Below are 22,450 nucleotides of genomic sequence, written 5' to 3'. Positions count from 1 at the left end.
TTTCAGACCGAGATCTTTGCGATCCTGGTATGTGCTCAAGAGATTATAGACATGGCTTATTTAGGCGGGAAAATCTCTATCTGATCTGACAGCCAGGCAGAGCTAAGGGCTTTGGAAGCGCCCAAGAACAGCTCTAAGCTGGTTCTTGAGTGCAAGAGAGCACTGGATGATGCTGCTCTGTCCAACAGGGTTGGGTTGGTATGGGAACCGGGACACACAGGTACGGAAGGCAACGAACGGGCTAACGCCCTGGCAAGACGGGGCTCATCCATTCTGCCTTTGGGACCCGAACCTATGATTGGGGTGCCCTTAAGTACTGGTCGAGGTAGTCTCAGGGAGCTTCTTCTGCGGACGTTCCACGACTCCTGGGCCAGTTGTGGAAGTTGAATTGTGGAGTTGCTCACATACAAAAGTCTCACAGCCCAACTGCTTCTTCTAGATCGTAGAAGATGCTCCCTAGTGGTCGGTATGCTCACCAGCCAGGGTAGACTCCGACGGCACCTTCATCTGCTTGGACTTGCGGATGGCTCACGGTGCCGTCTATGTAATGATGAGGAGGAAACCTCACATGTCCTCTGAGAATGCCCGGCATTGGCCTGTCAGAAGTGGCAGATCCTGGGATCGGAATCTATGCAGCCGAGACAGGTGAGGGAGTTGTCTTTCAAGAGACTTGTGGCTTTCTGTGAGGCAATAAGTTTTCTATGGGATTAGACGTTCGGAGTGGCATCGGTAGGAGCTCAGATTGTGCAGACCCTGCTGATCTTGACAGACATGTGAGCTCGGTGTAGCCTGGGCCCAAGAAACGCCGAAAACCAGGTTCTTATGGACCTGGTCCGTGAGATAGAGGTGATAGAATGGATGCGCCGTAGGAGGTCTAAGTGTCTGAAGGGTTCACGATGTATCATAACCATAACCACCCATAGAAATTAGGTTATTATTTAGATGATCCACCTCTTACCTCTTCGAATGTGGAAGGTATATAAAAATAACCGTTTTTACAATTATAACGAACCGTACAACAACCTATTCCGTACAGCAAAACAATTAACTGGCTGGAATATGCAACCGACCATCCATTAAGAAAAATTGCATGAAATCGTCATGCGTTCTTCTGGAGCGTCCGGCAACTGGAGTGCCCTTAAAAATTTGTTGGACAATATTACCCTTAAACTGTAAGTATTTCTATCGAACAATCCTGCAAAAATCAGCTGTGAGAGTATAAATTGTACATGGCTCTTTATGATGCGTGCGCCCCCCCCCCCTAAACACAGCAAAGTTAGAAAGTCAGAAAATTAAAATTTATAGCCTGACAGATGATTTTTGTAGGATTGTTTTATGACATACCGTATGTCGGTGTAGTTTGACAAACGGAATTAGGAGCCAAATACCCTCATTGACTGCACTACTATCGCTGCTCTGTCGAGTGCGCACCTCTAAAAAGTAGTAAAATTCAATCAACAGAGGGAATTTAATGAATCATTAAAAGGCCAACTCAATCGGAAATGAGTTAGAAACTACTTTTATAATTAATTAAGGGAAGGCCTTTTGAGCGAAGAAGTTTTTACTGCCAGGAACGGAACGAGCAAAGCGGGATCTTCCCAAAGAAAGCTAATTATAAATGCAAATAATGCGATCTATAGGGGATCGAGAAGGTGTGGACTTATGTTATAGTTAAACTAATTTAGTATTTTATGGCGTGATTATTCCTCAGAGTAACCAAAGCTGAGGGAAGTCAATAGAAGAATAGTGTCATCTGTTGGGTATCGAAATTTTTATTGCGTCATGTTGTTTTATTAACACTTTTATTAGCACAAACAAAAAAGCGACTTTTTTCATTTCAGTATTGTGAAAAAACTACGGACTATTTATACATGAAAATGTTTATCAGTCGCTTTTCATGAAAATACTTACTCTTTAACCCTTAAGTACTAACACACCGTCTCTCAGACGGCATCGCTTGTTGAAAGTGAGATGTTTTCCTTCCTAGAAAATTTTGAAGGTCATCCGTTTATGACTTTTTAAGTTGGGTTGTTATTTAGTAGTATTGAATTCAGCAATTTGCGGCAGGTTGTTATTCGAAAGATATTTAGACTCAAAGTGTGATTTCCATCTAATAGACGTGGTGTGCCCAGTTAGTGTTTGTGCCCAGTTCGTTTGTTAAACATAATGTGCCCCAGTTCGTCATGAAGTTCAAATAAGGGGCTAAAGACTACGAGAAAACTCTTTTGAAATGACTTAATGAGGTAGAAGATGACATAAGCGAAGTGGGATCATTTTGTTATGAAAATGTTGCCACTGACTACCATTGCTACACTGTACAAATTTTAGTGCCTGTCAGGTTTTTTTTTGTTTTAACATTTTTAAAAAAACTTTTTTATTTTCATGTTTATTACTCTTTGTTTAACTCGATTTTAAATTTTTATCAAGATTCTTTAATTTGTTTCATTTTTATCACACTTTTTTTCAGGAATAAAATGTCACACAAGCAATCCTTTCATTATTGTTATAATGTTTTTTATTATAATAAATACAGAAAAACTAGACCAACTACTGTGTTTTTTAGATAAGTAGTACTTTTATTAAGTCATCGAAATTTTTTTTGCAACAAAATATTTAAAAAAAAAAATAACCAGTAGAATGTTAAACCCGTCTGTCAGGCGGTTAGTTAGTGTTTACGTCATTGATTTAAGATGTAAGTACTGAAGGGTTAAAGATTTTCTAAACTAACATTAAAAAACAAGTGTAAAAATAAACACAATAATTACTTGCGGACAGTAGAAAAAGCTGAAATTTTGGTTGATCGCACTACGCAATATGTACTGGACTGGCTCTGAATACAAAAAAAATCATGATTGTCAGTAAGAAGATATTGAAGACGAAAGAATCCACGTTAAAGGAAAAGCTTTGAAGAAAGATACAATTATTTGGGATGTGAACTAAATGAACAACGGACCACAGCCTCGAAATAAACCGACGCATAGAGATTGCCAGAAGCGTTTTCAATAAGATGAAAATAGTATTATGCAATGGAAAAATGGGAGTAGAAATTAGAATTAGATTATTGAGATGCTATAATTTCTCTGTCCTTTTATATGTAGTTGAAGTCTGGAAAATTACGGACGTAAGTGAAAAAGACTTGCCAGGTTTGAGATGTGGTGTTACCGTAGACTGTGGAAAATTACATGGACAAAATCCGTAACAAATACGAAAATATTAAGAAAGATAGAAAAACAAATACTCAACACTATGAAGGAAACAAAAATGAGCTACTTTGGTCACATACTAACACATGAAAAATATGAGTTGATACGATTATTAGTTTTACATGTAAGTTTTTATGTAGATACTATATTATGAGGCTAGAGTAGCGATCAACAGGTAGCAACAAACGCGTTCCAAGATTGCGGCTCTAACTTTGAATATTTTGTCGAGATATTTGGCACACATATTCGTAATATAATAAAGAATGGCGGTACAGAGCCCAATTTCAGAAATATGTTAGTACGTGGAAATTACTCTATAACTAAATAAAATATTGAAAAAAGGAGCCTGTACCGCCATTAAGAAGAAAAAAAAATAAACATTGTTCAAATAAACTTTTTTATCCCATGCCTAGATTTTGTGTAATCTTGTAACTACTAAAATTTTTTATTTCTAACAAGAAATCGAACATATTATAACTAAATAACTAATTAGACAACATAGAGAAATTATCACTGTCATTTTGACAAGCCTGCGTCAGATTTTCTCTAACCTGTTCTGTCATCTTTATCGATATCTGTTCAGTGCAGTAGTGTGTTAATTTAAGAATTCGTTTTTTTTTGTTTCATAGGAAAGTAGTGTTTATTGATAGTAAATTTATTATAATCCCTATTCCACGAACATACGCCTGTTTTGGATTACTTCGGCAACGAATATTTTACTGTGCAAAATAAGAAGAACGAAAGTAAATGGCAAATTAAATTTGTGTTTATTGGAATAATTATTGCTATGTATTTTCTACGTTATTATACGGAGTAGAGGCCTGGACACTTTCCGAGGCTTCTTTGAGAAAACTCGAGGCATTTGAGATGTGGTGTTACAGGCGCATTTTGAGAATTTCGTGGGTGGATCGTGTGACTAATATTGAGGTTCTACGTAGAATAGGCAAGGAATGCGAGATTATTAACATAATCAAAGAGCGCAAACTAGAATATCTTGGCCATGTTATGAGGAATGAACAGAGATATGGCTTGTTGCAACTCATTCTTCAAGGCAAGGTATTTGGAAAGAGAGGACCAGGGAGAAGAAGAATATCTTGGCTTCAAAACCTGAGAAAGTGGTTTAATACATCGACAACCGGACTATTCAGAATAGCAGCAAGCAAAGTTAGGATAGCCATGCTGGTCGCCAACATCCGGAACGGATAGGCACCTTAAGAAGAAGAAGGAATAATTATTAGCGCCATTGATTTTCGTACTTCTTCTGTTGCACAGTAAAATATTCGTTGTCGAAGTAATCCAAAACAGGCGTATGTTCGTGGAATGGCCCATATATTTGTTGTTGTTGTATAAGTTGTTGGCCTCTTTTAAAGAATAGATTGTTGTTATTTGTGAGTTTTATTTATATTTATGTACGTAAGTATATTTTACGTAAAAATATTTCGAATTCTAATGCGAGTATATAAAGTTTTAGGAGGATTTTTTATTCTAAAAATATTATCAATAGTTTAACAAAATGGAAAAAGTAAATCAAACGAAAAATAAAGTGAAACCTTCCAAGAAAAAGTCCATTAAAACCGTGCCAAAATTATGCGAAAATCGAAATTTGTTTCGCTTCACAACAAAAAATGATTATTTATTATTGTTTTATTATTAGATATTTCATGCAAATACCTTTCTAAATACCTATCTTAATATAAAATGTTCACCCATTTTGGTTTATTTTTATAAATATGTATTTATTAATAATAAAATCTTTTTCTATTACTTCCATTTAGCGCGACTATGATATTGTTAAAATATTAATCTTAGATAATGTCAAAGATTACCACTGTTGCCAAAGTTTATGATACTATCTCCCGAAGTTATATTTTGTTGCTACCTGTTGATCGCTACTGTTTACTCTTATGGGTAAAAGATGGGCCTGATCGGTAGATCAGTTTTTAAACTATTCTATTTGTAAAAAAAAACTAAAAAAAAACTAAGTTTTTAATCTAATAGCACATAAAACAACATCCAAAAATATTATTCTATATCCTACCAGACTGAAAACAATGGGAACCTTCTCTGGCTCTATTTGTTCTCTATTCTATTTGTTTATCCCATTTGAAAAAAACGGTCATTTTCAAGTGGCTCTACGGGCGCTTTGTCAATACTTATAAGAGTTCTTTGGTATCACTTCCTACGTAGTGTCTCAAATTTTTGATATATTTTTTTAAAAAGTAATTTTTAATTGTTTAATTACAAATAATTGAGGCGCAATGAAGTGTCATTTTTCGTTTTATTAATGAAAAATTTCATTATTTGCGGCGTTGTAACCTTGACAAAAACCAAAATAAACCATTTGAAAGGTTATGAAAAAACCCATTTTTATAAAAGAGAGGAGTTTGTACGACCCGTAGAACTGGAGATATTCTTTTCTTAATTCACAGCACACTTGTTTACAAATATTATTGCTGAAATTTGGGCGGTTTGCTAATGAAGTTTCAGTTTTCATTTCAAATTTGAGTAAGTGTAATATATGCATAATAATTAATATCATGGAAAGTTGTTAAAGTTAGGAAACCAAAAGAACGAAAACTTCAAAACTGAGCACGCTTGAAACTGCAATATCTCCGGTTCTACGTAACTTAGAGATTTTTTTTTATTTGGGGTAGCTAGTATAAATAGTAAGTTCTAATATATTTTCATTCCTATATAAAATTTTAGTAAACCGGTAAATATCTATACTGTGTCAATTTGTTTTTATTTTTTTTTGTATTTTTTCACTTTGTTCATTTGTTTTTAAATTTTTATTAATCAATTAAATTTTCTTTAGATATTTTAAAAGAACGGAATGTTTTAAACACAATGAAATACCAATTTTATTTATAAAAATACAGCTAATGCTTTTTATTTTTTCGAATCATAAAAAAACTAATAAATGTTTTTGAAAATTTTAAAAGCACAATGAAAGATTACATTATTATACTTACCAGTACTCTTTACGAAGATCGTATAAAAGCTATTAAGAACTAAGAACTTAAACTAATAATATTGGGAGATTTTACCGCCACGCTTTTTGGAAGAGAGACTGAAAACTCTGAAAACAAGACTGAAAATTTTGGATTCGACACAAGAATCACAAAAGGAGAAAATAGGAAAAAGGACTAATAGAATTCCTGCAACAAGAAAATATGTATGATATAATACCTTTCACAAAAAGAAACTAACGAAACTCCCAAAAATGAAATAGACTATTTTCTCTCAAGCAATACCCTTGTCTCATGCCATCACTAGCTTTAATTTCGTCAGTTTTTCTTGTATTTTTACTTTTATTGTGTTGTGGTAGAAAATTTTTATTGTTTTGATTATTCCTAGAGATAGATATCTCTCTTGCATCTTGTATTCAGTTCCTATTACCTCTATTCAACCTTAGGATGAGCTTTCAAAAAATCGAAAAATTGCAATTTTTGAACCCACATAACTTTTGACTAAAAAAAAATAAAATAGCAATTCTGCTTACCGCATTTGAAAGTTAAGTCAAATTATATCGGTTTTGATTATTTGCATTGCTAAACATTTATTTATTTATTTTTAAACAAAGCTATAAACACATATTGTTTCCCGTGCCTAATACATGCGTTTTAATGCATGCTACGTAGAAATTGCCTAGCTTGCACTTGTACATACTCTACCTACTCGTTCGATTTTAAATGATAGATCATTGAAAACATCACTCAAGCACTAGGTGTTTATAGCTTTGTTTAACAATAAAAAAATTAAATTTTTAGCAATGCAACTAATCAAAACCGATATAATTTGACTTGAACTTCCAAATGCGGTAAGCAGAATTGCTATTTTATTTTTTAATCAAATCATTCGGGTTCAAAAATTGCAATTAACTAGTTTTGATGGAAAATAAGCCACAATTTTACTAAAAAAAAAAATGATTTTTTTAACGTTTCGACGCCCAAATCGGGTGTCGTTGTCAAGATACAAAAAATATTAATATTTCACCTGAAATTCCTTTCACAAAAAGAAACTAACGGAACTCCCAAAAATGAAATAGAGTATTTTCTCTCAAACAACAAAAGAATATTTGAAGACGTCACAACAATAAAAAACGTAACAATTGTAACGATTTAGCCTCCAGCTCACGCATGCGTTCGCCAGCGTATTGAACGCAGGCAGTCCGTCCAGACTTCAACTAGGCTTTAACACATTGAGTTGAATCTAGTAGCGGTTCAGAATTGATGAATTGCTGGCGGCCCGTTTCTCTCCAATGACTTGAACGTTAATTGAACGGTCATTCCCATGTTCTTCCCTACTGCCTGGCCGTTATCGATTTGTGTGAATGTTTTAAGCGCCGTATTTTTCACGTCTAGTAATTGAATTTTATTTTAATTTACAGACAGTTTAACATCATATTAGGGCGAAAATAAGTATTAATTCAAAAGAAGACAGAAAAAGGAAAAATTCAGCATGTATATATCCTAAAACCTGTCCTGTATTTCACGTGCAACTCTAGGGGCATCAGGCGCGTTTTCCACTTAATACTTACTTCTCTTTTCGTGTAATAAGTGGCCATCATAAAAGACTAATTTTGTTTCACAGCATTCAGCGAGCGGAAGAGAATAGACCAGTAAAAATACAAGGAGCGAGAAATAGAGCAAACGGCAAAAAGTAACGCTGAAAAATTGGAATAAAAATGTTTTTGCATTAAACATGCATTACGTTGTTTAGAAACGAGCGTTTTCAGAAAAAATGTTAGAAAGCTTTTTGTTTTTAGCCAATATCGTAACATTGTGCTACAATGCTCTTGCAACTGCAGTTTGAACTTAAACAAAGATAATACGAAAAACTTTGTGTCAAAAGGTAATATAATACCCCATTCTATGCTTTGTTTTTAAACCAGGAGGAGTGAACTAAAAAGACAGATTCATATCCAAGAAATTCACTAGAAAAATCACCAAATACCTACATTTCTTTTTTGGTTTATCATGTCGGTCTTCGAAAGTAATCCATAAATATTATATTATACTAATACGTCGCTAAAAAGTTGGAAAAATAACTGATTGTTATATAAAAGCAGACTAAAAATCTATAAATTAAAAGAATGGCGTAGAAATTAAAAAAATCCAAAAATACATGCCAAAGATGTGACAAATTCGCATTTAAGGATCATTTTGGAAATATTTGCACTGAATGTTTGACGGACTAAAATTATTGTGCCACTTCGACCATTTAAAGTACTAGTACACTTTTAGTACGTTCTTTGAAGGTAAAATATTGCAAAACCTCTAGATTTTAAAGAACTGCTTGGATTGACATGAAATTTGGCATACAGATAGCTAATAAGTCAAAGAAAAAAAGTCATATTGTGCCGACGTGTGCTTTTGCCCTAGGGGTGAGTTTCACCCCCTTGTGGGGGTGAAAAATATATGTTCGAAATAAGTCCGGAAATGGATAAAATGCCTTATTCTAAGCAACTTTTGTTCTATAAAGTTTTTTTCACCACGTTAATACTTTTCGAGTTATTTGCGAGTGAATATGTTAATTTTTCTATAAAATAACTACGTTTTCAAACGGTTTTTCGCAAATAACTCAAAAAGTAAGTATTTGGTGCAAAAAATTCTTATCAAAAATATAACACGTAAAACAATGAAAAACTTGGTGGATATATTAAGTCACTGTATCTAACAGAAGCAGAGTTATAGCTAATTAAAAATAGGTTCATATTCGTCAAATTCCAAGTCGTATATTTTAACGTGCCATAACCAAAAAACGAAGCACTTTTTTGGGGAAAGCTCATTTTAACTTTTTTAAAGTGTTCAAAAAAATGCTTATTTTTGTTATTTAAAGAAATTTTTAGCATCAAAAGTAAACAAGTTACGCTCAAAATAAAGTTGGTCCCTTTTTTTTGGTATGAAATCTTAATATGAAATCTGAAACTTAATTGTTATCACTTCACAAGTTTTTTACTCGCGTATGTATTAATCATACGATCTGTAAGTTTCATCGGTTCAAAGTCCTTATTTTGAAAGAGCTGTAGTTAAAATGGCTTGAACAAGTCACTTATCACGAGTGTATGCAAATTTAGAAACAACGAATCTTGACTAATTTTTGCTTACAGAAAAACAAAAAATACAAAATATTCAGAAAAGTAAAGCCGACTTTTTTTATTGTTTAAGACTTTTGGTATCTCTAACAATCAATAAGTTATTTTGAAAAAAAAGCATTTTTTTCAAAATTAAAATTTTTAAAATTTTAATTTAAAACCAAATTTTTTTCAAAAATAAGCACTTTGAATCGATGAAACTTACAGATCATATAAACACAACATAAGTAAAGTAACTTGTGATGCGGTAATGATTAATTTCATTTAAGTTGCTAATTGGGGAGTGATCTTCCTGATTTTTTTTGCCAAAACAAAAGGGGCCAACTTTATTTTGAGCGTAACTTGCTTACATTTGATGCTAGAAATTTTTTTATAAAACAGAAATAAAGACTTTTTAAACAATTTAAAAAAGTTGTAATGTGTTTTCCCCAAGAATGCTTCATTATTTGGATATTTCACATTGAATTATTCTATTTGGAATTTTTCGAATATGAACCTATTTTCATTAGCTATAACTCTGCTTTTGCTAGGTATACGGACCTAATATATACACCATTTTTTTCACTTTTTTATGGGCTATAGTTTTGCTAAGAATATTTTTTTCGACAAAATGCTTACGTTTTGAGTTATTTGCGAAAAAGCGTCTAAAAACGTGGTTATTTTGTTGAAAAATGTACATATTCACTTGCAAATAACTCGAAAAGTATTGATTTGGTGAAAAAGCTCTATAGAACAAAAGTTGCTTAAAATTAGTCAGTTTATCCATTTTGGAACTTATCTTGAACATATATTTTTCGCCCCCGAGATGGGGTGTAACTCACCCCCAGGACAAAAGCACACATCGGCACCATATCACTTTTTTTCTTTGACATGTTAGCTATGCGTGTGCCAAATTTCATGTCAATCCAAGCGGTTCTTTAAAATTTACAGCAAAAACCGTGAAAGAATGGACTATTTAGAATACCAAAAATAAGCATTTTTTCAAGATTTTTTTTCTCAGAACCTTTATTAAAAACGAACATAAAATTGCTTACATATTAATATCTAGCCCTTAGAGAATACAAAAAATATATCTTTTTCCATTTGTGCTCGTACACTAATATTGTAGAGGGCGCCAAAGTCGAGGCCTCGAAAAAAAGTAGTTCCGATGGCGGACAGTTTAATCTCAGGATTGGGATTCCTGAAACAAAAAAAGTCGTACGGCATTTGAAAAATGAAGGTTTCTTACGTGACAATTTACTACCGTTAGTAAAAATTCCGCAAAAAAAATATTTTACGGAAATTTGAAAAAATTTTGTTATAAAATCGCCCGTTTTTCTTCAGTTTTCATGGTTAAAAAATATATATTTCTTATTATTTGGTCAAATTATGGTAAATTGTCACGTTAGAAACCTTTCTTTTTCAAATTCAGTACGATTTTTTTGTTTCAGATATCCCAAGGCCAAGGCAAAGATTTTTCGAGGCCTCGACTTTTGCGCCCTCTACAATATTAGTGTAAGTGTGTAAATGAAAAAAGATATATTTTTTGTTCTCTCTAAGAGTTAGATATTAATATGTAAAAAGTTTTATGTTCATTTAATAAAGGTTCTGAGTAAACATTTTTTTAAAAAATGATTATTTTTGGTCTTCTAAAGTGTACTAGTACCTTAATAGTGTTATTTTTTTACTTTTTAGTTCTATTCTTTATTATTCATCCCTATTGGTCATTCTATAAGTTCGAAGATAAAATATATTTGTGTTTTTTACTAAATTGATCTTATTTTTGTTACCATTTTCATTTACTTGCGAATAAAGACCCAAAAAATCATGACCCCCCCGTTCTTAATTTAACCACTGTCAAAATGAGAAAAGCCAAAGAACAAAACATATCTAATATCAAAGTACGGACAGATGTAAATATGTTATTAACCATTAATTTGGTAATTTTGTCAGAATCCTGTATTATACGACAAAAAACTATTGGTCTACAATCGTAGACAGCACGACTAAGTTCGTCAGCAATAACCGCGTGCATAACGTAGGGTTAATGACCAATTTGGTGTAGTGACATTAGTTTGTAATACATTTTTTGGGAGAATTGATAACAAATTTTTCCAGTGTTTCATTATTACATACAATGAATCAAAGCAACGGTCGAATCCATCATTTAGTTAAATAATGTTTACAAAAGTTCTTCTCGTTTTTTATTCATCTGTACAAACATACATTTGGCTCGTTACAACATCGTTTATTTGAGCAAATTGAAATATGCTCACGTCGAGCACCTTTTTGTCGTTTACCGGAAAATATGTCGCTGAGAAAAAAAAAAGAGAAAAGAAAACGCCGAAAGACAGAAAATATCCAATTACAACAATTTATTTTATGGTAATCGCTATCATTACGTTTGTGGGGGAGCAGCAGGTATTGCTGTTTTTTACTTGTTTTTGTCAGCGTCTCAGATTGCTATCGTTACAGACAAATGAAATAAAACGAATCGGAGCTTTTTATGGATTAATATTTGCGTTTCTACAAATATGAAATTTTTTTTAGTACCCGTATATCAACAGAAATGATAAAAAACAAATTGAAGTTTTGGGAATTATTTATTTACAGTAATGATTTGTATTGCTGGGTTATTTTGTATTAAGATAAAACTAGTTTGACAAATTTATATACAGTGATGAGCGCGCTAATAACCGGAAAATAATGCAAAAGATGGAAAACATATTAAGTTGTAAGATATAAAGAGATGTTGTAGAGATGGGAAATTTAGCGATAGAAACCTATAAATTTACCTTATATTGATTGTTTCCCACATTTGGATGTATCAGAGGGGTATGCCAACAAAAACTGTCACTGTTACAGTAGTTACCAAACTCATCCGATACGTCTAAAGGTGGGAGACAATCAATATAATGTAAATTTATAGGTTTCTATAGCTAAATTTTCCACCCCTAGAAGTTTCATCTCTATTTATCTGACGACTAAATATGTTTTCCATCTTTCGCGTTATTTTTCCGGTTATTAGCGCGCTCATCACTGTATATACGGGGTTTAAAACGGCCTATGCCGCATCCCCACAAATATGTGCTCTGTGCGTAAAGAGAGTTAAGTCCTAAAACACCGTTTCGAGATAAACGCGTTTAAAGTTTGCAACGTCGCGTGGCGCACAGAGAGTCAACTTAATAACTCATTAGCGTACAGTGTGTTAAGTCCCAAAATTGAGGGACTTAACACACTGAGTCTTCCTGTTTCTTAAATAATCATGCGTCTAAGTTCAGAACTTAACACGCTTTACACAGATTGTTTTTCATTTGTGAAAAATCAATATCTCCTTTTGTTTCCTGACATTTTAATTCCAGGATAGACTTGGTCTTCCCCTCTTCCTCTTATCTGGGGATTTCCAATTTAATAATGCTCATACTGCTCATCCATCCGAAGCACGTGACCTATTCTGTCCACTGCATTGTCTTGGGCTTACATTGATACATTCATCTTCGTCAAATCCCCTAGGGAATGCTAGCGATCACATTTTCCATTAACTCTTTGTATCTTGCATCAGATCATTGTATCAGAGATTGTATGTCATTAATTCCTGTCCATTGCCTTATGTTTCGGAGCCAGGACATGTTCTTGTGGCTTATTCCTCTCTTGCCTTCAACTTTATCCTCGATTATAAGTTGAAGGAACTGGTATTTTTCGTTTCGCATGATGTGACCCAGGTAAGTCTTTTTCTTTTCTTGATGGTTTCGAAAAGTAGGCGTTCTTGGTTGATTCTCCTAAGAACATCTATAAAGCCACTGTTTATATCCCCCGTTTTGAGTGCTCAGACCTCTACGCCATATAGCAGCACCGACCATACGTAGCACTTAGTAAACCTTAGTTTGAGTTGAAGATCAAATGCTGAACAGGTGAGTACCTTCCTGAATTTTACGAAAGTTTCTCGAGCTTGCTCAATGCGACATTCTACTTCCCTGTCTGATGCCCAGTCTTCAAAGAGCCATGTTGCCAGGTATTTAAATTTGCTCAATCTTTCAATGGACTGGGTATTCAGTGTTATGGTTAAATTTTCAAGTACATCTAAGTTTTTGGAGATGATCATAAATTTGGTCTTTTTGGTATTATTATTTTGCTATTATTAAAGTATACCTTGAAACACCCTAATTTTTTTTTGTCCATATATTCTAACTAGTAATTTTGCTCGTCTCAATGCGATACGGGATCCAATATGTTGACATATACAGTCACTCCAATTAATTTTTCATAATTTTGTTCTATTTTGTCGTATCTCCCTCCAATTTTTCTGATTCACTCTAGCTTTAGATTATCTCTAGATTACCTCAACACTTTTATTGTCTACTTATATCTTTGATTATTATTTCTCTCGGTGCTCTTTTATCGTCGACTTTGTATAAAATTTTTATCATTTCCATTATGAAGTGATTAAACCAGTTAAAATCAGCACAAAATTAAAGAAAATCTGGTATTTTTTGCAACTTAAAAATGTATTGAAATAACCAATCAATCTATTTTAGAGATAAAATATCCTGACTTCATTGTAGAAAATGTAGAAAAGCAAAAAGAAATAAGAACTTCTTTGACAAGTACCTAGTTTTAAAGAAAAAGTAAAAATCTTGAAATTGGCAGTTATGAATAACGATTACAGTCGATAGTAAATTACGTTAGAATAGTCAGAATCAATCCGCGAATTTGCGAACGAGGATAAACTTTGATGGGAAACTAAAACTAATTTAAAGTGAGTATCAATGGAATATGACGAACTGACGGCCAACGGATGCCAACGGGGCGCTAAATCAAATTTGTGACGCAACGAGAAGTGACAGGCCATGCCAATGGTGTTGCGATAATGGCTGAAAATTCGTTTAATGACAGCTTTCAGCTATTTTTACACGGTGATCCCAAGTGACAATCGATATATAAATAAAAAAGGATAAGGAAATACAAAAAATAGAGTTTTTGAAATTTAAAATAACCAAGAATACAGTAAAGAACCAGAGAAAATGAAAAAAGTTAAGCAATTGTTGCATTATGATACGAAAAAAACATGAAAACTTTTGATAGATCAATCGTACCAATATTTTAATTTTATGCTAATTAACCAGGCTTTATTCATATTATTTACTGATTACTTCACAAAATTACAGCAAAACTTTAGAAAATAGTTATTTATGTACCAAGTCAGTAAAGAGTCTTTACTGACGTGGTGCATACAAAATTTTATCGCCAATCATAAAAACATTAACACTTACTTAATACTTACTTAATTACATCCTTCTAATGACAAAAGAGTGTGAGTGTGTACTTTGTACGCACGTAAGAAGTTATATGTACTTATATTGTTATGATTTCCACGAAATAAATATATTTTAAACAATTGAATTGTATTCTTATTTAAATAACTTATTTTCTTAAAATAATATCTACCAAAAATTAAAACGGGATACCACCTTTATTATTTTTTCCCAAGAGAATCACATGAATACATTTAACTCAAAAATATCCGGAGATATAAATGGTTCCCCAATCGGATCTCCGGGGGGAACGGTCTTGAATGTTAGAAATGTACGAGCAAACTTAAGAAAGACATTAAAGATAGGCACCTGGAATACACGCAGCTTATTTGAAGCAGGGAAGCTGGCTAACCTAACTCAAGAAATGTACAGAATCGATCTAGATATCCTGGGGATCTCAGAAACCTGGTGGCCTTGATCCGGTAAATGCACCACAGAGAGAGGAACATTCTTTTACTCAGGCAATGACGACCGTGATCATAGAAAAGGCGTCGGGATTATGATAAATAAAAAATTGATGAGTGCTGTCACAGAGTTTGTACCATATTCCGACCGCACAGCCTTGGTAAAACTTGAAGCGAAGTCAAATAATCTCAACATCATACAGGTCTATGCACCAACTGCAGATGCAGCAGATGAAGAGGTAGAAAACTTTTATAGTGAAATCAAAGAATTGCTTAAATTGACAAAGAAATATGATGTTAACATAATTATGGGAGATTTTAATTCCAAAATAGGGAAAGGCAGCTTTGAAGACGTAGTTGGACCTTATAGTCTTGGAACAAGGAACGAAAGGGGTGACCGACTTGTACAATTTTGTCAGGAAGAAAACATGAGAGTTACCAACACATGGTTCCAACTCCACCCCCGTCGCCTTTATACTTGGAAATCTCCAGCCGATAGAGCTCAGAACATAATAAGAAATCAGATAGACTTCATTCTCATCAACGGTAGATTCAGCACAACTGTCAAAAGAGCATGCACATATCCTGGAGCAGATGTGCCTTCTGACCATGTACCATTAGTGGCCGTCATAAAGATCGCTCTTTCATGCAAAGACAAGCCTGAAACGCAACAACAGTTCGCATTGGATAAACTGAAAGATCCAATGATACAAGCAGAAATAAGTAATGAAATAAACACACAAATTCAAATATTGACGACAAACATTACCGAAGATCTAACACTAACATGGAATACGATTACAAGTGTATGGAATAAGATTACATCATGAAAAGCAACTTGGGGTACACACCAAAGAACAAGAAGCAAAAATGGATGACAGAAGAAATACTATTACTAATAGATGAACGACGACGACACAAGAATGACCCAGATGGCAGCAATATGTATAAAAACATTAACAGTCAAATAAAAGCAAAGATAAGAATAGCAAAAAATTAATGGCTTAAGCAACAATGTATCGATCTAGAACATTTACAACGACAGCACGACGATCAGAATTTACATAAAAAGCTTAAGGAGACTGCTGGAATATACAGAAAAGAAGACCAACTATTATAGTTAATCAGGATAACCAGGTAGTGCTAGGTGAAAAAGAGAAAATTCATATATGGGAAAACTATATCCAGAAGCTCTTTCATGACGAAAGACCCATGAGTGAAGTTTATACAGACGACCAGCTGACTGGCCCTTCAATTAATAAAGAGGAAATAGAAAAGGCAATATTATATTCAAAACACAATAAGGCACATGGAACTGATGAAATCCCTTCAGAAATACTTAAACTTCTAGATGAAAGGGGAATTTCAGCACTACATAAAATATTTAATTTTATTTATGAAACTAGTTGCTATCATCAGCAGTGGTTGCTCTCTACATTTATTCCCTTGCCCAAAAAAGTCAATGCCAAAAGAAGTGAGGATCACAGACTCATTAGCCTGATGAGTCACACTTTAAAAATTTTCTTAAAAATACTACATCAAAGATTATACAAAAAATGTGAATGGGACATCAGTGATTCTCAGTTTGGGTTTAGGCAAGGTTTGGGAACAAGAGAAGCAATAGTAGCAACACAGTTGTTGGTCCAAAATTGTTACGATCAGAGGAAGGACGGACGTATTTCTGTGCTTTCTAGACTACGGGAAAGCGTTTGATCGTGTCCAACATCACAAGTTAATGCAGATCCTCAAGAATCTTGATATAGACCAAAAAGACATAAGATGCATTGAAAACTTGTACTGGTATCAGGCAGCACAATTAAAAATAGACAATTCTATATCCAAATCCATACATATAAGAAGGGGTGTTCGGCAGGGATGTGTGCTTTCCCCTCTTTTATTTAACATTTATTCGGAAGCCATATTTCAAGAGTCTTTGGAAGATGCACAGATGGGAACCAAAGTGAATGGAGTATTGATCAACAACATACGATATGCTGATGATGCTGTCTTAATTTGCGACAACATAGCAGATCTTCAACAACTTGTCACTATAATCGGAGAATACAGTAAGCGAATGGGATTAGAGATTAATACCAAAAAGACCAAATTCATGATCATCTCCAGAAACTTGGATGCATTTGAAAACTCCACCATATCACTGAATACTAAGTCCATTGAGAGAGTGAGTAAATTCAAATACCTAGGAACGTGGCTTTTTGAAGACTGGGCATCGGACAGGGAAGTAAAATGTCGCATTGAGCAAGCTCGACAAGCTTTCGTAAAATTCAGGAAGGTACTGACCTGCTCAGAGTTCGACCTTACACTGAGACTAAGGTTTACTGAATGCTACATGTGGTCGGTGCTGCTATATGGCATAGAGGGCTGGACACTCAAAACGAGGGATATAAACAGATTAGAAGCCTTCGAAATGTGGCTTTATCGCCGTATCCTAAAGATACCATGGACGGCGAAAGTCACAAATGTGGATCTCCTTAAAAGAATCAGCCAAGAACGTCAGCTTTTCGACAACATCAAGCAAAGAAAACGGCGTATTTGGGTCACATCATGCGAAACGAAAAATACCGGTTCCTTCAACTTATAATCCAGGGTAAAATTGAAGGCAAGAGAGGAATAAGACGAAAGAAAATGTCCTGGCTCCGAAACATAAGGCAATGGCCAGGGATTAACGACATACAATCACTGATACACATTGCCAGAAACAGAGAGTTAATGGATAATGTGATTGCCAACATCCATTAGTGGATTTGCATTTGAAGAAGAAGAGGAAAAATTAAAAATAACATTAATAGTTACGTCATTGTTTATCAACTGTATATCCTTGCGCAGTTGCTTTTCTCTTGATAAATCGTAGACAATCTAAATAAATATATTTACTAACAAATTATCAATAATTATCTATCACCGTCCTATATGTAATCAAATTAAGAAAAACACAATTTCACGCATAATTTGCATTAGTAGGTAGTACCTAACTTAAAAGATTTAAGAATTTTATAAATTTTAGACGTAATAAAAATTTTGTATGACAATGACAGTAATGACAGAATGCCTTTGCATTATGGGCGGTTTCGATGTTTAATCGATAGTTGTCAATATTGAATACCTAATTACTAAATTTGTAAAGTTTTGATTTATTTTGTATGAATATAATTGCAAAATAATACAGAATTTCACTTTTTGATATAAATTTAATTAATAATAACGTAAATTTTGTACAATATTTTTATTAATTAAAGTAAATAAATTTTAAATTCACAGAAATAAATAATCGATTACTGACATTGACCACTTACACTCAATCTTGGTTAATTAGATTAATCGCGACAGGTAAAGTAAAATTCTTCTTTCAGTACAATAAAGTGTTACTTTGCTGCCGCAAATGAGGGCAACTGAGTACAATAATGAATGACTTTAGTGACGGTTGGCGATAAAAATATTAGAAAAATAAAGTTGAACGATATAAATTTAGAAACAAAAAGCGAATATATCTACCTGGGACATATATAATGAGAGTCAACAAAGAAAATCAAACGAAATTACCAGAAGAATAAGATTATCGTGGGCAGGATTTGGAAAACTGAGTTGGATCTTGAAAAACACTAAAATAGAAAAATATTTGAAAACCAGAGTTTACGATCAGTGTATCCTCCCTATACTCACGTATATAGTTCACAGACGTGGACACTCACCAAGGCCAATATTGATAAAAAATGATCAAGTGATCAATGCTCGGTGTGAGACATATAGTCAAAAAAATGGATTAGAAGCAAAACCAAAGTAAAAGACGCAGGAAAACATGTTGCAGAACTAAAATTGAGCATCGCATGACACAATGTCCGACTGAAGGATAAAATATGGAACCACGAAATACAAAAATAAAAAAAATATTTACAAACAAAACAGTGTATTATTTAGATAATAATTGTAATAAGTTAGTTTGTTATGTATTTACAGTTAGAAATACAGAAAAAATTCCTCTGATTGAAAGAACAAATTTGTTTGTTAAAAAAAAAATGAAATGTCTGGCTAAAGGCCATCAAATTCACACGAAATACAACAATAGAGACCATGGTTAGTAAGGAGAAGCAAAGAAAGGCCACAAATGAGATGGGCTGATGACATTAAGAAGATTGGATGAAACAACTGGAAGTAATTGGCGCAAAATAGACAACATTGGATTGACTTGGGGAAGGCCTATGTACAAACTTAGATTACTTAAGGCTGTAGAAGAAGAAGAGGAAGAAGAATCAGAAGAAGCATAAGTACAAAATTAGTAGACGACAGTATCATGTCATGACTATTAATTTATGCTAATAACTCATCATATAAAAATATTTATAATGGTACATCTATGTAGATATAAAATTATGTTCCTATCAAATCACCTCAAATTACATCACCTAAGGTTACAGCCAATAAACAAGACAAAGTGAAGAGGTAGAGGGAATATATTGAGGAACTGTTTGATGACGAAGTAACAAAAATTCAAAAAATATCGACTAGGTCAAAAATAATCTTCTATGGAATGGAAAACCCATAAAATTAGAAAAGAATAAGGAAAGCAATCAGATGAAATTATTAGCGCAATAATCAAACTACTCGACGATAAAGGTCTCTTCTAAACCTGTTCAATAAAATATGCAAAACAGTGTAGCGATTATCGCACCATCATGCCATCATGCGTCAGTCTGATGATCTATGTACCCAATTCGTTTTTAAATACTGCACACGAGAATTAGTAAAAAAAACAGAAGTAGAACTAAGTGAAACACATTTTGGTTTGAAAAACAATCTTGAAATTAGAGAAGCATTATTTAGCTTGCAGATCATGTTTCAAAGATGTCCTCTGTTTAAAGAAGGTCTGTGATCGGGTCACGCAGGAGGCGCTGATAGGTGTGTTGCAATAGGTGGGGAGTTATAATCAAGATCTTCGTATTACGAACTACTTGGCATCAATGTGCAAACAAAAGAGTTGGTCAAGGTACGACGGAAGCAGTGAAGATACGAAGTGAAGTGAGGGTGTATTTTATCTTCTTAATTTTTTAATAATTACTCCTAATTTATCTTTAAATAAGCCTTAGTTGAGCCTTTTATTAAATTCGGCGGAACTAATATAAACAGTCTCAGATACCCAGACGATATGGTACTGATCGCTTCGAATCAAAAATATTAAAAATAGCTGCGAAGACTAAAAAACAGGGTGACCAAAACAATAACAGTATCACTTAGTTGGGCGCCAGTAGTCTTACACCAAAAGGGCACAGAAATAACGAAGTAGCAATAATGAAATTACAATAAAAATTCGAAAGTTACAATACTTCAATAATGTAACGAGATCACCAGAGCGGTATAACCTTCCACACCTCATGGTGCAGGGTAATATTGCCGGAAGAAACTGCCCAGGCCGACGAAGAACATCCTGGCTACAAAATCTCAGAGTGGTATCAAGTGACATCGGCTAATCTGTTTCGATCTTGCGAAGTCATTATGGCCAACATGATCATCAATATTCGATATATTCGGACCGGTTACTGAAATAAAAAAGAAGAGAAAGAAGATTATTAAGAAAATTCCCTGTATATTTCTTGTACTGTTATGTAAGTATCATTAATTGTAATTATTAAAACTTTATATATCATATACTGACTAAAACAGTTAACATCAGATTGTTACTGGTTTATTCGAACACCTTTGTGACACCTTCTGTGTTCTATTACCTACTGTTAAACTTAATCCTAAAACTTAACCTAGGGCAACTGTATTTTAACACAGCTTCATTAATTTTTTAGCTTTGTTCAGTTTCTGAAGGGCCTGATGAGGGCGTACAAATTTTAAACGCCTAAACCGGTCGCCCACAATCTGTTGTAAATAAAACCTTCAATAATATTGTGAGCATGGGACTCTTTATATCCAACATTTACACAATGTGCTCATACCAGCAACTACACTTGAGAGCAAAATAATCGACTCACTTGCTGAATTGTACACGTTAGAAGTCTCGAATTTCCTAAACCTGTTGTCCGAGTCAAGTGATTTTTTTAGTATGTTACAGCTTTATTATTTAAGAAAATCGATGTAATATTATTATTGTTAGACAGGTAAAGGACATTTTATACCGGGTGTAACATAAGAAAATGTTAATAAAGCCTAAACCTACAATTGAATTTTAATTTAAATATTTTTTATATGCTAGAATACTCCACAGGGTGTTCCGAACTTTAAGAAAAAAGAATGTGTGTGTGTACTTTGTACGCACGTAAGAAGTTATACCTCTATTATACACTGTGTCCGTAAAGTATGGAACAAATTCTTTTTTAGCTAAACAGAGCATTTTAAGAAATAATCCTGAAACACGTCGATTTTTGATTTTAATTTACCGTATTTTAAAATAATATTCTAATATACAGGGTGAATTACTTTCGAGTAATGACGTCACCGTAATTTTTTTTAAATGGAACACCCCCATTTTGTCTCAATTTTCGGATTACTTTAGCTGAGCTGATTCCAAAAATGTATCACATGTTGATTCAAGTTGGTACAGGGTGGACAAAATACAATAGTTTTGTGTGTGCTCATAATATTAAATTTTAATTAATTTTTGATATTAAATTAAAATATTAAATTAAACAATATCAAAAATTAATTAAAATCAAAAATTAATTAAAATATCAAAAATACAATAGGTATTTTTGATAATATTGTTAATTTAACTAACGCGTTACTATATGAACACACACAAAGCTATTGTATTTTTGTCCACCCTGTACCAATTTGAATCAACATGTGATACATTTTTGGAATCAGCTCAGCTAGAGTAATCCGAAAATTGAGACAAATTGGGGGTGTTCCATTTACGGTTCCATGACGGTGACGTCATTACTCGAAAGTAATTCACCCTGTATATTAGAATAATATTTTAAAATACGGTAAATTAAAATAAAAAATCGACGTGTTTCAGGATTATTTCTTAAAATGCTCTTTTTAGCTAAAAAAGAATTTGTTCCATACTTTACGGACACAGTGTATATGATTTAAACCAAATTAATATACTTTTTATTTATATTTTATTTAAATATTAAACTAATTTATACTTACTACTTCTCAAACATTTTTATTAAAACAGTGAAAAAAATTAAAATAATAAAAGAATAAAACACACACAAACGCATTAAAAATGCCACAAATGATTTCTGAACATTAATTGTCGCAAATTTTTTTAACTAAATACGTATTTTCTGAAAATAAAATTATATAATAAATATACTTACAATCATAAAATGTATAAAAAAATAAAAGTTTCTATTGGGGTTTGAACCAGCTTATCAGCGCGGTTGGTATTGGTGTTCAATCGCCTTAAACGCTTCGCCACGGAGACAATGTGTCATTACGTGCGAAGGTCGACTAACTAAACGGATTAAACTTTTGACATTAAAT

The sequence above is a fragment of the Diabrotica virgifera genome, chromosome 2 (genome assembly GCF_917563875.1).
Source record: "Diabrotica virgifera virgifera chromosome 2, PGI_DIABVI_V3a".
In the NCBI taxonomy this organism is placed as follows: domain Eukaryota; kingdom Metazoa; phylum Arthropoda; class Insecta; order Coleoptera; family Chrysomelidae; genus Diabrotica; species Diabrotica virgifera.
This window is presented reverse-complemented; position numbering follows the sequence as displayed.